The sequence below is a fragment of the Protopterus annectens genome, chromosome 8.part0 (genome assembly GCF_019279795.1).
Source record: "Protopterus annectens isolate FY-2018-M chromosome 8.part0, PAN1.0, whole genome shotgun sequence".
Taxonomy (NCBI): domain Eukaryota; kingdom Metazoa; phylum Chordata; order Ceratodontiformes; family Protopteridae; genus Protopterus; species Protopterus annectens.
The window spans coordinates 593,681,473-593,695,347 of NC_056741.1; the positions used below are offsets into that span (position 1 = coordinate 593,681,473).

The 13,875-nt window shown below is 43.1% G+C and overlaps 1 protein-coding gene across 1 annotated transcript in view; it reads right to left on the minus strand.

Annotated features, from left to right (window-relative positions):
- The window catches only part of HUWE1 (HECT, UBA and WWE domain containing E3 ubiquitin protein ligase 1), a gene marked incomplete in the record, with an annotated part of 5,008,559 nt that overhangs the window by 1,292,701 nt on the left and 3,701,983 nt on the right, over nt 1–13,875 (minus strand).

Below are 13,875 nucleotides of genomic sequence, written 5' to 3' on the forward strand. Positions count from 1 at the left end.
TTGCTTTTGTGCCTCTGCCCATTGAAGTTTTGGCAGGTCTGGCCAACTGTTTGTCCTTGGTGGGGTATGGAAGTGAAACTTGTAGCCTTGTAACACTATGTCTAGGACCCATTTGTCCTGGGTTATTATGTGCCAATTTTGAGAAAAAGTGCTAGCCGGGGGGAAGTCATTGGGACCGTTTCCTGTATGGCTGTGATTTGTCTTCTCCACTTTTGGAGGAAGAAGCACCCCACTGTTTAGACCTGTACGAACCTTGGGGCTGGGATCTGCCTCTTGGGCGTCTGTATCTGCCTCTTTGTGGTCTGACACTGGAAAGGACCAATTCTTTGTAGGCCAGTGTCTGCTAAATCTAGGTGGCTGTACCTGTAAGAAATCCTTAACCATTTGCATAGATTTAGCTTTGTCCTCCATTTTCTTTAACACCTCTTCTGCTTCAACACCAAACAAGGTATCATGCTGTAATGAAGCATCTAATAATTTTGCTTTGACATGATCAGGCAGATTTTGTTCCTTTAACCAAGCATGCCTCCTGATGACAGAACCCGTAACAGCGGCCCTGCAGGAGGCCTCCAAAGAATCAAAACCACATTGCAAAGTTTGTTTTCCAACTTGTTCAGCTGCATGCAATAAATCCTGCATTTCTTTGTTTTCTGCACATTCAGAATTTATCAACATTTTCTGTTTAAGCAGTGACATAATATATTGCTGATATTTGAGCATATGAAACTGACAATTTAAAGCTCTTATAGCCAAGGTAGCAGAAGTGTAAATCTTTTTTCCCCATCTGTCCAAAGCCCTAGAATCCCTGTCTGAGGGGGTAGGGGTTTTCGCAGCAGAAGCCTTGACCCCTTTGGGACCCTGAGAGAGTTTCTGGGTCAGCAGCAGGGTTTTTGAAAAGGAATTTATGAGAGTCAGGAACCCTGTAGTCTCTGTCCGGCTTAACAGGAGCTGGAAGTAAGGAGTCAGACTGGACTCTGAAAATTCATCATCTACAATGTCCAACACAGGTGGAATAGCTAGGGGCCTGTGTTGTGGTAGTAAAAGGAAGTCTGAGCCTTTTCTTAAAATCTTGGCTCTCCCAGTGAAAATGCTCCCTCATGGTATGCAAGGTTTCCCCAAAAGAGTAATCCTCAGGAGGAGAGGCTGAAGAGAGATTCTTCAGCATCAGAATCCTAACAGGGAGGAAGAGAGTATTCCTGATCAGAAGAGGATTCAGATGAAATGGAAACCTGATCTGAAGATTCATATTCTGTCTCTTGCCTAGGCCTTTTATCAGGTGGGGTATGGGAACCCCTGATCAAAGTAATTAGGTCTTCGGCCATTTTGAGCATCTGTTTTTTGGGCATGGGGGCCTGTCCATGAGGCTACTTTACTTATTTCTTTGTCTTTAAAGGTGTTTTAGTCTTTGCCTTTGAAGCTTAAGTCGTTTTAATGTACAATTGAGTAGGTCTGAACACCCTCAGAAGCAGATACCTGCTCGGCAGCTCCGGACCCATCTGAGGGAATAGTCTCCGAAGGTCCAATACCTTGAGCGTCCAGCGGCCTAGTCGGTTTCACGTGGGAGATGGTAGCAGCCTGCGGGTCTAAAGTAGCAGGCGTGAGGGGCTGCGAAGGCGCCTCACTGAGAACCGGCAACTGGCTTAGAAGAAGCCTCGTCGTCGGTTTTGGACCTCGGATGCTTATCATTTTCTTTTTCTTTGCGTTTCTTGTGAATTCCGGTAATCGGATGGCTATCTGACATCGTATAATTAAATCTTCTGCCAAAATAGTGTAATGCAAAATCGTACAGACACTTAATAGTGCGTTGGTTAAATCTAGCACAAAACCGACAACTAGCAACGTTGTGGCCAGGGCCTAGGCAAGTAATACAGTAAGAATGAAAGACCTTATGAGGTATTTGCTTCCCCCAAGAAATACAATTATTAACTTTTTCTGACATCGGTCTGGAGCAAGAAAAAAGTTTCCCCAATGGGGTACTTAGCTTTTGAAGACTACTTCGGATCTGAAATTCGAACATGAAAATCTCAGGAGTTGGCCGACTGGCACTTGGGAACAGCTTATGCTTCGGGCACCGCAAGGCAAGAAAGAAAGACTGAAGAAAATGGCGTCGGCTGCCTCTTTTATACCCCTGGCGCTCTGATGTCAGGGAAGAGGCGACAGCAACAGATGCCGGACCTAGACTTTGGAATTCAGGCCGACTGAGGGTAGCCTGCCAGCAGGATAACCCAAGTGTAATGACAGCAACAGTGAAACACGAAGAACATCAGAGACCCAGCAGTCATGAATGAATAAAGATTAACAACATCATATCAGTTGTCCTTTCACAATCACTTTCCTGTTCAACGTTTTTAACATATTCAGAGAGAATAATTTCTTTTCCTCTTATCAGTAACACCAAAACTGGTAGGATCAACAGCCTAAACTAAATCTTGACACAAGCCTAATTATATCACTCATAGGTTCATAAGTATATACTTGGCTAATGACCAACCATCAGGGCCTTTGTAAACCTAGCCATGCATTCAAAACTGAACTCTGTCCCTATGTATCATTAATATTTATTAGCAGGTGGTATGGTAGGTTTCTCAAGATTATGTGGAGGGGGTATGTTAGTTTGTGCATTACTGTCTGCTACTGTTAACAGACATGAGGGCCTGACACTCAGGGTGAGTTTCCAATTTCCCATCCACTGGTCAAGGCTACGCTTAAAAGGGTTAGGGATGGATCGTGCTTCACATGGATGGGAAGCCTATTCCAGAGCATGGGAATTCACAGACACATTTGTCTGGTCAACATGTCTTGTTTATATCACAAGCAAAATTTAAATCCTTTGATCTAGTGGTTCTCATGCTATATGTTTTGAGGATGCGCAAAAGGTCTATCAGAGCTGGATCCAAGGATGCCATGTATGCCAGACATAGATCACCTCTCAGTAACCTGTAGGACACCGTGGGATATAGAGATAGGGCATTAAGGTGAACCTTTTAGGACAATGTGTTTAGACCCTGGATTCTCCCAGTAAGGAACTTTCATGGGTGTTAAAATTGTTGCACGTCTGGTCAGGTACACACCGAAGGTGGCATTATACTCAATGATGGGTCTGACAAGCATCGAATAAAGTGGCACTGACTTCCTTGGACTTGGATGCTGTGCCCTTACTTATAAATTGGGCAACACAGAATGACTTTCTTACTACCATGGCCAGAAATTGGTGAAAGGTCAGATTACTGTCTACATATGTTCTTAGATCCCCATCAGGTCAACTCTTATGGGTAGGGGTGTTTTATCGATAGAGTAAGTATCCTGGGTGGCAGTTTATCCAAAAAGCAATATAATGCATTTCTTGGCACAGAGTTTTAATCCATGAGTTTAGTATTAGTCATCTGTCTGTATTAACCTCACTTGTTAGATGTCTGTGCCACGGGGTGGGGGTGGGGGTCTATGCTCACTCCCAATTCACAGTCACCTGCACACTTTGTCAGCTAAAGGCCCTTGACATTAGCCTTTACCTCCAAGACAGAGATGCCAAATAGAAGCAGTCCCAGCAAGGAGTCCTAAGGTACCTCACTGGTGACCATTCTCAGTGGAGGTGGTAGCACCGATCCTGACTTCCTGGATCCAGTATGAAAGAAAGCTGGTAATCTAGCAAGTAATGTAGGGGGTTTATATCCAGTTCAAGGAGTTTGTCAACTATACTTGAGTAGAGTATTGTACCAAACACCTTAGCCATGTCCAGGTAGGTGGTATGCAATTTTCCCACATCCACTGCCTTGATGACCTTTCTCAGAGAAGGTTTAGTAGGCATGACCTTCCCTTGACAAAACCAAACTAGGTCAGGTCCATTGTCTGAAGGTTGCCTACCACTCTGTTGAATATTTCCAGAATAATTTGTTCCATGGCTTTGCGTATTAGACTAGTCAAGACTAATAGGTCTGTAGGTTCTGGTGTCTGTTGAGGATCCACCCTTGTGATGTGGGATAACAGTTGCAGTCTTCCATTCACATGGTACAAAGCCTGTTTTGGCTACAGTTTTAAAGCAACTCAAATTAAATGAAAGGTCAATGTTTCAAGCTGTTTTGAAGGCACCCCAGACAGCTGTCTGGGTCCACTGAGGCTGCGTTTTTGGCTTTAGAGAATGCTGCCAGGACTTGCTCCTTAACAGTCTGGGGGTGGAGGTTATGCTAGTAAGTATTTCATGGGGGTTAGGGGTGGGGGAGCAGGTGGAGTGGGTAGTTTAGTTAGAGCTGAATGTGTCAGCCAGCAAATTTGCTATGTTGCTCTGCTCAATGAAGGAAACTGAGAAATGTTAAGATAAATGTCTTTTTAATAGGAAGGAGACCTACATTTGACAGTCAAGACCTCCCTGTGGACAGGCATCCCATACTAGCTAATCAGAGATGTATTTCCCTGCCTGTTCCTCCAAGACTGACAAGAGTGGTACTCCCTTGCCACAGAGGAACTGTAACTCTCTTATCCATGGTGGCTGTAGGAACTATACAGGAAGCCAAACAAAAAGATGAATGATCTGAGGAGCTAGAAATGGCCACAGCTGTCACCCATCTGTGGCTGAAGCAATTTAGTAGTCTGCAGAAGGGTAACATTTCTTCTTTGAAATCCTTTTATTTTTGCAGCTGGAAGAAAGAACAGGGGAACTCGTAGGATGTTACATGGTGAAGCTGAAAAATGTGCTGGAATTTCAGGGAAGCCTCTCAGCAGTAGTTGGTAAAACAGTTAAGTATTAAAAAGTCATTTTTCTACCAAATAACACAGTAAAAAGCATTTCAAACTCTTACCCCAACTCCCAAAAGCAACACAAGTATTAGAAAAGAAAAGCTCAACTTAGTTTTAACAGCTTTCCCCCCACAAAAGTTAAATAAATAAATAAATAAAAAATAAAAAAAAGGAAAGTCAAATGACTGTAGGAATTTTTTTTTAACAGACATTCATTTTTTGTTTACTTTCTTTGAAGGGAACTTCACTGACCGGGAATGGAGAAGCATTAGCTGACCATTGATCTTTGAGAAGCCACAACAGGAGCACTCTTCGCAGCTAGGAAAACTCTAAATGTTTTGGAGTCCAAGCAGCTCTTTTTCTTCAGTTCTGCTCAAGACGCTGGTAGTCATTTGTGAGCGTGAAAGGTGCCCTTAAGCTTTGGAAGCTGGTCAGCCGTTATATACATAGCACAATATAACCCATACAGAAAAGACTACTAAGCAGTGGACAAATGAACATTAAAACCCGCTACTAGGCAACAGTAACTAGGCCCTCCAGAACAGCAGTAAATTGCCCTCTCTTACACGACAAACACCAGCAACTGTTCCAAGACACTCCCAAACATTGCCACTGAGCTGTGCCCAATTATCAATCTCCACTGAAACAAGAAAAAAATGCTGTCTCATATTTAAACAATTAACCAATATTGGTGTATGAGGGAATGGGTAAGAAAGGTGTCAAAATCCAATAAAAAGGCCAAAATCAGTTTTCTACAAAGACTCAAATGCACAGCTCAACAGTATTACACTATTCCAGTGTGAAACTGCGAGTCAGCCTTCCACTGTTGTGGTTCTGCAAAATTAAGTGCAATGCTTTAACACATGACAGACAGATACAGGCACAACTAGACTCGGGCAATATAGTATACATATAAAGGGTGCAGTACGCTTGCAGAATAAGAAAAATTTTGCTTAAAGCAGTTGAAGTAGTAGTCGGTGTTCATGGACATAAGAAACTGTACCTATTACTGTTGTAGAAATCCACACTGTGTAAGGAAAGGTAGCTCCAATCCTGCTATTGTAGTCTCCATCCAACACATGAAATAGCAACAGGGAAAGAACTTCCCTACTTTAAATATTAGTATAGGCAATAGAAAAATGGCAGTCTTTTTTGAAGACCATCGTTATTAATACAGGCAGTGGACCCGCAAGTGAACAAGCCTACAGAGTCAGCTTTGCCTAACCAATAAAAAGGGGGAGAGCAATACCAGTTACAGTGTACAAATCCAACAAAGGTCAAGGCACAGAGCTGGAAAACTTAACTATACCAAAAGTGTGGAAAAGTATACGGTGAGAGAAAAGGAGAATCTATACCATTTAAACAGATATGGTCACCATACTTCTATGACAGAGCAATCTGCAAGAGCAATCTGCAAGAGTACAAACAGAAAAAAGGAGTAAACTGTTATAGCCTGAAAGTGTTAAAAAGCAAATGATAGAAGTGTAACAACAGCCTGAAACTGCTGCAGAGCAGGTAATGGAAATAACTAGCAGAAACAGATAGAAGGAATCACTCAATCAAATGTTGCTAAGCAACAGCATGAAATTATGAAGGGTCAAATGCACAAATTGAACAGAACTTTTAACTTTGTCAAGCTGTGAAGAAAGCTTTACACATGGAAAATTTTAAGGAGTGGGTGAATGCTAAAAAGAAACTTAGCAATTTGAAAGACTGCACTTAGAGAGAGAGAGAGAACTATACAGCTATAGACATATACACATATGGAGGAGGAAGCTGCTGAACGAAATGCTTCTTATACTTTGACAGGCGAAATAATTTACTGCATAGAATCGACTATTAGTGCCACAAGTTTCAGAAACCTAGTGATGAGTTTAGCTTGTGGTCATGTACTAGGCCACCTAAGAGTGCAGAAAACAGATACTATGAAGATTTTACTGGCCAGGAAGAATGAAGTTGACAGCTTGTGCGGTGTATGCCCATAAGAGAATAGCCCCTTAATCATTCTCCAATGAATATCACAGACGAGCCATGGAACACATTGTTATGGATCTTGTTGGGCCACTAGTAGAATCTATCAATGGGTTTAATGCATTGTGTTAATTTTACACTATGCAAGCAAATACCCTGAGGCTTTTCCCTCCACATAAGGCTAATGCTAATCCAATAACTATGGAGAATCATATTCCAGATTAGGGATACTTTAGGAAATACTTCACAGATCAGATGACTCTGTTTAATGCCCCAACTGTGCCAGTGCTTTAAAGTCAAGCAATTAAAAAAGTACAGTTTTGTACCTACCATAAATGTAGATGTTCGAAGATCCACATTGCTGCAGTCCTTACACTTGGGTAGTCCGCTGTCCTCGGTCGGCCCGAATATCAAAGTATAAGGCTGACGTCGGTCAAGGCGCATTTGACTGACATCAGGACGTCAGGGTACAAATGCGCATGACCGACGTCATATCCTCAGTCTTTTCTTGCCCCAGATGTCAGAAGACCCTAAAAATAAAGGTCAAAACCAAAAGACAGCAAACAAACAAACAACCACCCTTGCACTAATTATATGTACAATATATACAATATACACAATATTTACAACCCAACCCACACAACCACCTCTAACTACAGAGGGAAGGAGGGAGGTAAATTGGACTGCAGCAATGTGGATCTTGAACATCTACATTTATGGTAGGTACAAAACTGTACTATGTTCTTCATCTCACATTGCTGCAGTCCTTACACTTGGGTAGAATCCCAAAGCAGAGGTAAGGGAGGATGGCCAAACTATAAGGAAGCAGGAGCTGCCAAAATGCCCTGCAAAACAGCAGTGGCAAAACCAGCCCTGGATTTAGAGTAAAGTGGTAGGTGATAATGCCTAGAGAAAGTATGCACTGAACTCCAAGTAGCTGCCTCCAAAATATCCTTGGTTGCCACCCCCCTCAAAAAAGCTGTCGAAGTGGCAGTAGCCCTAGTGGAATGAGGCCTAATCCCAGCTGGAATCTCCTTGCCATGATGATGGGAATAACAGAAAGCAATGCAAAACCCAATCCACTTAGAAATAGTTTGTTTTGACACAGGCTTGCCCTAAGAACTCAAAGCAAAAGAAACAAATAACTGCTGAGACTGCCTGAACCCTTTAGTTCTGTCCAAATAATATCGCAACTGCCTGTGTACATCTAAAGTGTGCAAAATCTTTTCCCCTTTATTTTGGGGATTTGCATAAAAAGTAGGCAAATGAATAGTTTGGTTTAAAGCCACACTAGAAACCACTTTAGGCATAAAGGAAGGATTAGTACGTAAAGATACCCTATCCTTATGGAAAATTAAGAAAGGCTCAACCGCCATAAGGGCCTGCAATTCAGAAACCCTTCTTGCAGAGGTAATGGCCAACAAAAGGCAGTCTTCCATGATAAATATTTCAACTCAGTAGTAGCTGCAGGCTCAAAAGGTTGTAGAGTGAGTTTCTCCAACACAAAATTGAGATCCCAAGCAGGAGTAGGAGCTCTACGTGGGGTCTTATATTCTTTGCCCCTCTAAGAAATTGCTTGAACAAAGGATGAGAAAACAATGGTGGGTCACAGTCATAGTGAGCTGAAATTGCTGCAGCATGAACCTTAATAGAAGAGAAGGACAAACCTTTGTCCAGTAACTCAGTAAGATATTGAAGAGCCACACTTAAATTAGGCTCAGAAACATCAAAATCCTTTGCAGCACTCCAAAATAAAAATCTCTTCCATTTATCTGCGTACACTTTCCTTGTACTAGGCCTTCTAGCTTCCAAAATCACATTCAAAACTTGTTGTGGAAGTTGAGACCCTCTATGGTTCAAAACAGAATATGCCAGGCTGTTAGGTGAAGAGAGTGAAGTTTGACATTGAGCAAATGACTGTCCTCCTGGGACAACAGGTGTGGAATCGAAGGCAAAGGCCATGGAGGCTTCCGTACCAGACTTCTCAGTAATGGGTACCAGTGCTGTCGAGGCCAATCTGGAGCTATTAAAATCATCCTTGGCTTGTCCTGTCTGACCTTTAGAAGTACCTTTGGGAGAAGAGGCAGAGGTGGAAAGGCATACACATGAAGATTGCTCCAATTGAAGGAAAGAGCATCCACTCTCCAAGCTGTGGGATGAAACCTTTTCGTGCAAAACTTTGGCAGCTGATGGTTTAGTGGAGAAGCGAACAGATCTATGTCTGGAGTTCCCCATGACACTGTCAATTTCTGAAATACATGAGGATCCAATTTCCACTCGTGGGGATCCATAATTTGTCTGCTCAACACATCTGCTAAGGAGTTCTGTGCTCCCGGCAGAAACCTTGTCTGAAGATTGAGCTGTAAACTGAGAGCAGTCTCCCACAAAATCATTGCTTGCCTGCATAGAGGATAAGAATGTGTTCCCCCTTGCTTGTTGATGTACCACATGACAGTAGTGTTGTCTGTTAGAATCAACACCTGCCCTGGAAGAAGTAAATCCTTGAAAGCTATTAATGCAAACTGGACTGCTAACATCTCCTTCAAGTTGATATGTAGATGTTGTAGCCAGGCAGGCCACTTGTCTTGTATCCACTTTCCATTTAGATGAGCTCCCCAAGCTTTGTCTGAGGCATCTGTCGTTAAAATCTGACTCGCCTCTGGCCGGGTCACAGAGAGTCCCTTGTTTAGGTGACATTCCTGAGCCCACCACAAAAATTCCTTTTGAATGCAAGGTATTATTTGAATGACAGTGTCCAGATCCTGGCAGTGCTGTGTCCATACATTTTTGAGATACCATTGCAGCTTCCTCATATGCAGTTTGGCATTGGGAAGCACCAGAATACAAGATGCCATGAACCCTAAGGCTTGAAGGACTGTCCTTGCAGTCAGCCCGGACTGATGAGATAGTTGATGGAAGTAAAGGGAAAGATTCTTTTGTTTGTCCGGGGTCAAAAAGGCCATCTGGGATGCTGTATTCAGTCTTACACCCAGAAAGCACATGTCCTGAGAGGGTACTAGACTGGACTTTATTTCGTTCACAGAATACCCCAGGCATCTTAGCACTGCTATCACATATTCCAAATGATGAAGAAGCTCGTCCTTCCTTGAGCCAGAATCAGGCAATCGTCCAAATAAGGATAGATCTGTATTCCTTTTAGCCTGAAGAAAGCTATCACTGGAGCAAGAACTTTCGTGAACACTCTGGGCCAAGAAGATAAGCCAAAGGGCAATGCAGAGAACTGATAGTGAGAAGTCCCAGCTCGAAAACGCAGATACTTCCTGCAACTTAGTCTGATAGGAACATGAAGGTAAGCCTCCTTGAGATCCAAAGTTACCATCCAATGATCTTTGCCCAGCAGAGGTAAAAGCTGTTGTAACGTCAACATTTTGAACTTGGGAATGTCCAGATAAGTGTTGAGGATAGATAAATCCAAAATTGGTCTCCACGTGTTCCCCTTCTTTGGTACTAGGAACAGGCGAGAATAAAATCCTAGGCCCACTTCTGGCATAGGGACAGGCTGTATGGCCCCTATTTGGAGTAACAGAGAAATTTGCTTGTGAGCCTCTATTCTTTGTTGAGGAGGAACGTCTGGCATGCCTTTGAAAGGAGGCAAGGTATGGAAATAAAACCTGTAACCGTGGTGTATGATATCCAATACCCATCTGTCTTGGGTAATTAAACTCCAATTTTCTTTGAAAAGTGCCAACCTTCCTCCCAAAGGTGCTGCCAGACGAGAAGGCTCTGGCAGCTGAAAAGGTAGGTCATTGGGTCTGTTTACGAAAGGACTGACCCCTGCCCTCACCCGAAGACTGCGCAGGAGAACTCCCTGTTCTAGGCCTGAAAGAGCCCTGAGCTCTGCCCCTGCCACGTCTAGATCTACCCCTAGACTGGGAATCATAAGAAGGATACGTCCACCCCTTAGTAGGCCAATTTCTACTAAACTTTGGAGGCTGAACCTGCAAAAAATCTTTAACAGTCTGCATAGACTTAGCCTTGTCTTCCATTTTCTTTAAAACCGCCTCAACAGGAGAACCAAACAACACATCAGATTGTAAAGGAGCATCTAAAATCCTTGTTTTAACATGGTCAGATAAATTTTGTTCCCTCAGCCAGGCGTGCCTGCGAAGAACTGACCCAGTGGCAGCCACCCTAGACGAGGCCTGTACAGCATCAAAACCACATTGCAAAGAATGCTTACCCACCTGTTCAGAAACATGTACTAAATCTTGTAACTCTTTACAATCAATACCTTCCGCCAGAGCATCAACCTTAGACTTCAATTGTGAAAGGAGATAGTTTTGGTATTTCAACATGTGAAACTGGCAATTCAAAGCCCTCATAGCTAGAGTGGAAGAAGTATAAACTTTCTTTCCCCATCTATCCAAGGCCCTGGCCTCTTTATCTGCAGGAACCGGATTCTTGACAACAGAAGCCTTAACACCTTTAGGCCCCTGGCTAACAGTTTCTGGGTCTGCCCTAGGACTCTTAAAAGATACTTATGAGCTTCAGGCACCCTGTAATACCTATCCGGTTTAACAGGAGCAGGAGGCAAAGAATCAGGATTAAGAGAAGCCTCTGTAAAAACATCTTCCACTACATCCAAAACAGGAGGTATAGCCAAAGGCCGATGCTGGGGTAAAAACAAAAATTCCCTAAGCCTTTTCCTGGAATCAGAGAAGTCCTGACCTTCCCACTTAAAATGCTCCCTCATGGAATGAAGAGTTTCTGAAAAAGAAAAATCCTCAGGAGGAGAAGCAGAAGGAGTAGAATCATCCACATCAGAATCAGAATACGGAGAGTACTCCTGCAAGTCTTCAGCCGAAGACTCTGAGACATCCGAAGCCTGCTCAAAACTACCTAGCTCAGGCTCCACCCTAGGTCTCTTATCAGGAGGGGGCAAAGAACCCCTAATCAAAGTAATCAAATCTTCTGCCATTTTAAGCATATGCTTCTTGGGCACAGTTCCTGAAGAACTAGGGGTGACACCAACAGAAGCTAAACCTGGCCTGCCTCTGGGAGAAGCCTTGGAAACAGAAGGAGAGGGCCTAACCACCCTAGGCAGGGAGGGGAGTATAGTAACCTGAGAAGCCCCATCACCCTGACCTGCCTCCTGAGAGGCCACATCCTGTAATAACAAAGTCTCTCCCTGGGATCCCAAAGAAACCTCCGTGGAACCACCGCTCCACCGACACCTCTAAAGAACCGGCGTCCGCACGGACGGTTCTTCTAGCCTAGGCTTAACTGCTTTGTCCTTGCGCTTCTTCGAAGAAGCGGGCCGGAGCATCCGGCGGCATTTTATAATTGCACCGCTTCCCGAAGACCAACCTGGCACAATCTAATCTCCTCTTTATAGTGCGCTTATTGAATCTAGCACAAGAGCGACACCCAACAACGTCGTGCTCAGGCCCTAAACAAGGAATACACAAAGTATGATAGTCTCTATGCGGTATCTGTTTCCCACAAGAAATACAATTATTCACTTTTTCTGACATCCGGTAAACCACTGAGGCAAGAAAAAACTAAAATATTCCCCAACGGGGTACTTAGCCAACTTTGACTCGGTCTGAAACTCCGAAATCGAAAAATTTCAGAACGCCAACCGGCACTTGCAATACTGCTTCTGCATCGGACCATGCGGCAAAAAAGACTGAGGATATGATGTCGGTCATGCGCATTTGTACCCTGACGTCCTGATGTCAGTCAAATGCGCCTTGACCGACGTCAGCCTTATACTTTGATATTCGGGCCGACCGAGGACAGCGGACTACCCAAGTGTAAGGACTGCAGCAATGTGAGATGAAGAACATCCTCAATGTTCTATTTCCACACATCTAGACATATGCAGTAGTGGAGCTTTTTAAAAATATATATTTAAATCCATGCTGAAAACTTACTGAGAAAGATGGCAAAGACTGGGATAAGTTGATACCACACATCGTAAGACTAACAGAGAAGTTCCACAAGCCTCAACACGGGTCTTTAGAGTTAGCATATGAAAGGTGTCCTCATGGGTTGTTAGACATTGTCAGAATAACCTGGGAAGAAAATAAAATTTAAGTGTCACAGAACAGAAAAACCTTACAAGATAGGCTGAAAGTGGTGACGCCCACTATAGTGGTATAGGTTGAAAGAGCCAAGGCTGCACAGCAGGGGGTGTTATCAAAGAAATGAAAGGAGTAGGAGTTAATTTTGGTCCCCTCTGCAGAAAAAAAAAAGTTTTGGCTGAAAGGCAATGCTATTAACTTAAAACTTTAAAAGAATACTAGAGTCAAAGAAAAAGGTTGTTCAAGAGGAAGTACAGCAAACACTAATGATGGGGGTAACAGAGAAGTAAAACAGCAAGTGGAACAGCCTCTCAGTCTTAATCCAAATGAGTGATGGAACAAATGAGGTTCTGTGATGATTTTTAGGAAGCTGAACAGCATTTAAAAATATGACAACTACCCAATGTCGAACGTACTAGAATTTGCAGAAAGGTTGGGGAATGCAAGATTCTTAAGCATACTTGATCTGACAAAAGGACACTGGCAAAGCCTTTTAATAGATGAAGCCTGGAAAATGACAGTATTTTCAACCTTAGGGGGCTTGACTGAGTAGAGTGCCTTTCCTTTTGGGCTACACAGTACTGGCGCTCTGTCCTTTGATATTTAAAAGATCAGAGTCCTACAAGCCCCATATAAAATATGATGCTGCGTATCCTGATGAAACTCCAAAGTTAATGAAGGTACTTGATGTGTTAAGATTCTCTGACAAAACAGCTTGACAGCTGATGCCCCCTAAGAGCAAGTCAGGCAAAAGTAGGTTATGAAATGGGAAGGAAAATTATCAGGGTAAAGAAAGAAAACCTAGAAGTAGTGAGAATTTGACCTATTCAAAGCACCAAGAAGCTAGTGAGGCCATTTCTTGGTGTCATGGGTACTATCAGGAATATGTACCCTATATTCTGCATCTAAAACATACCCTTTTCACAGGTATGGCAAAGGGGAAGAGGTCTCAAATATGGAGATTAAGAGAAGATAATACACTTAAAACAAATAAAGGAAGTATCATGCTCAGAATCCACTTTAGCATCCTCAAACTTTAACAAACCCTCTACAGTTTATGCAACCTAGTTAGACCTGGCAGCAGTGGTTTTACAGGGTTTTCAGAAGACCACCACCCTATATGCAT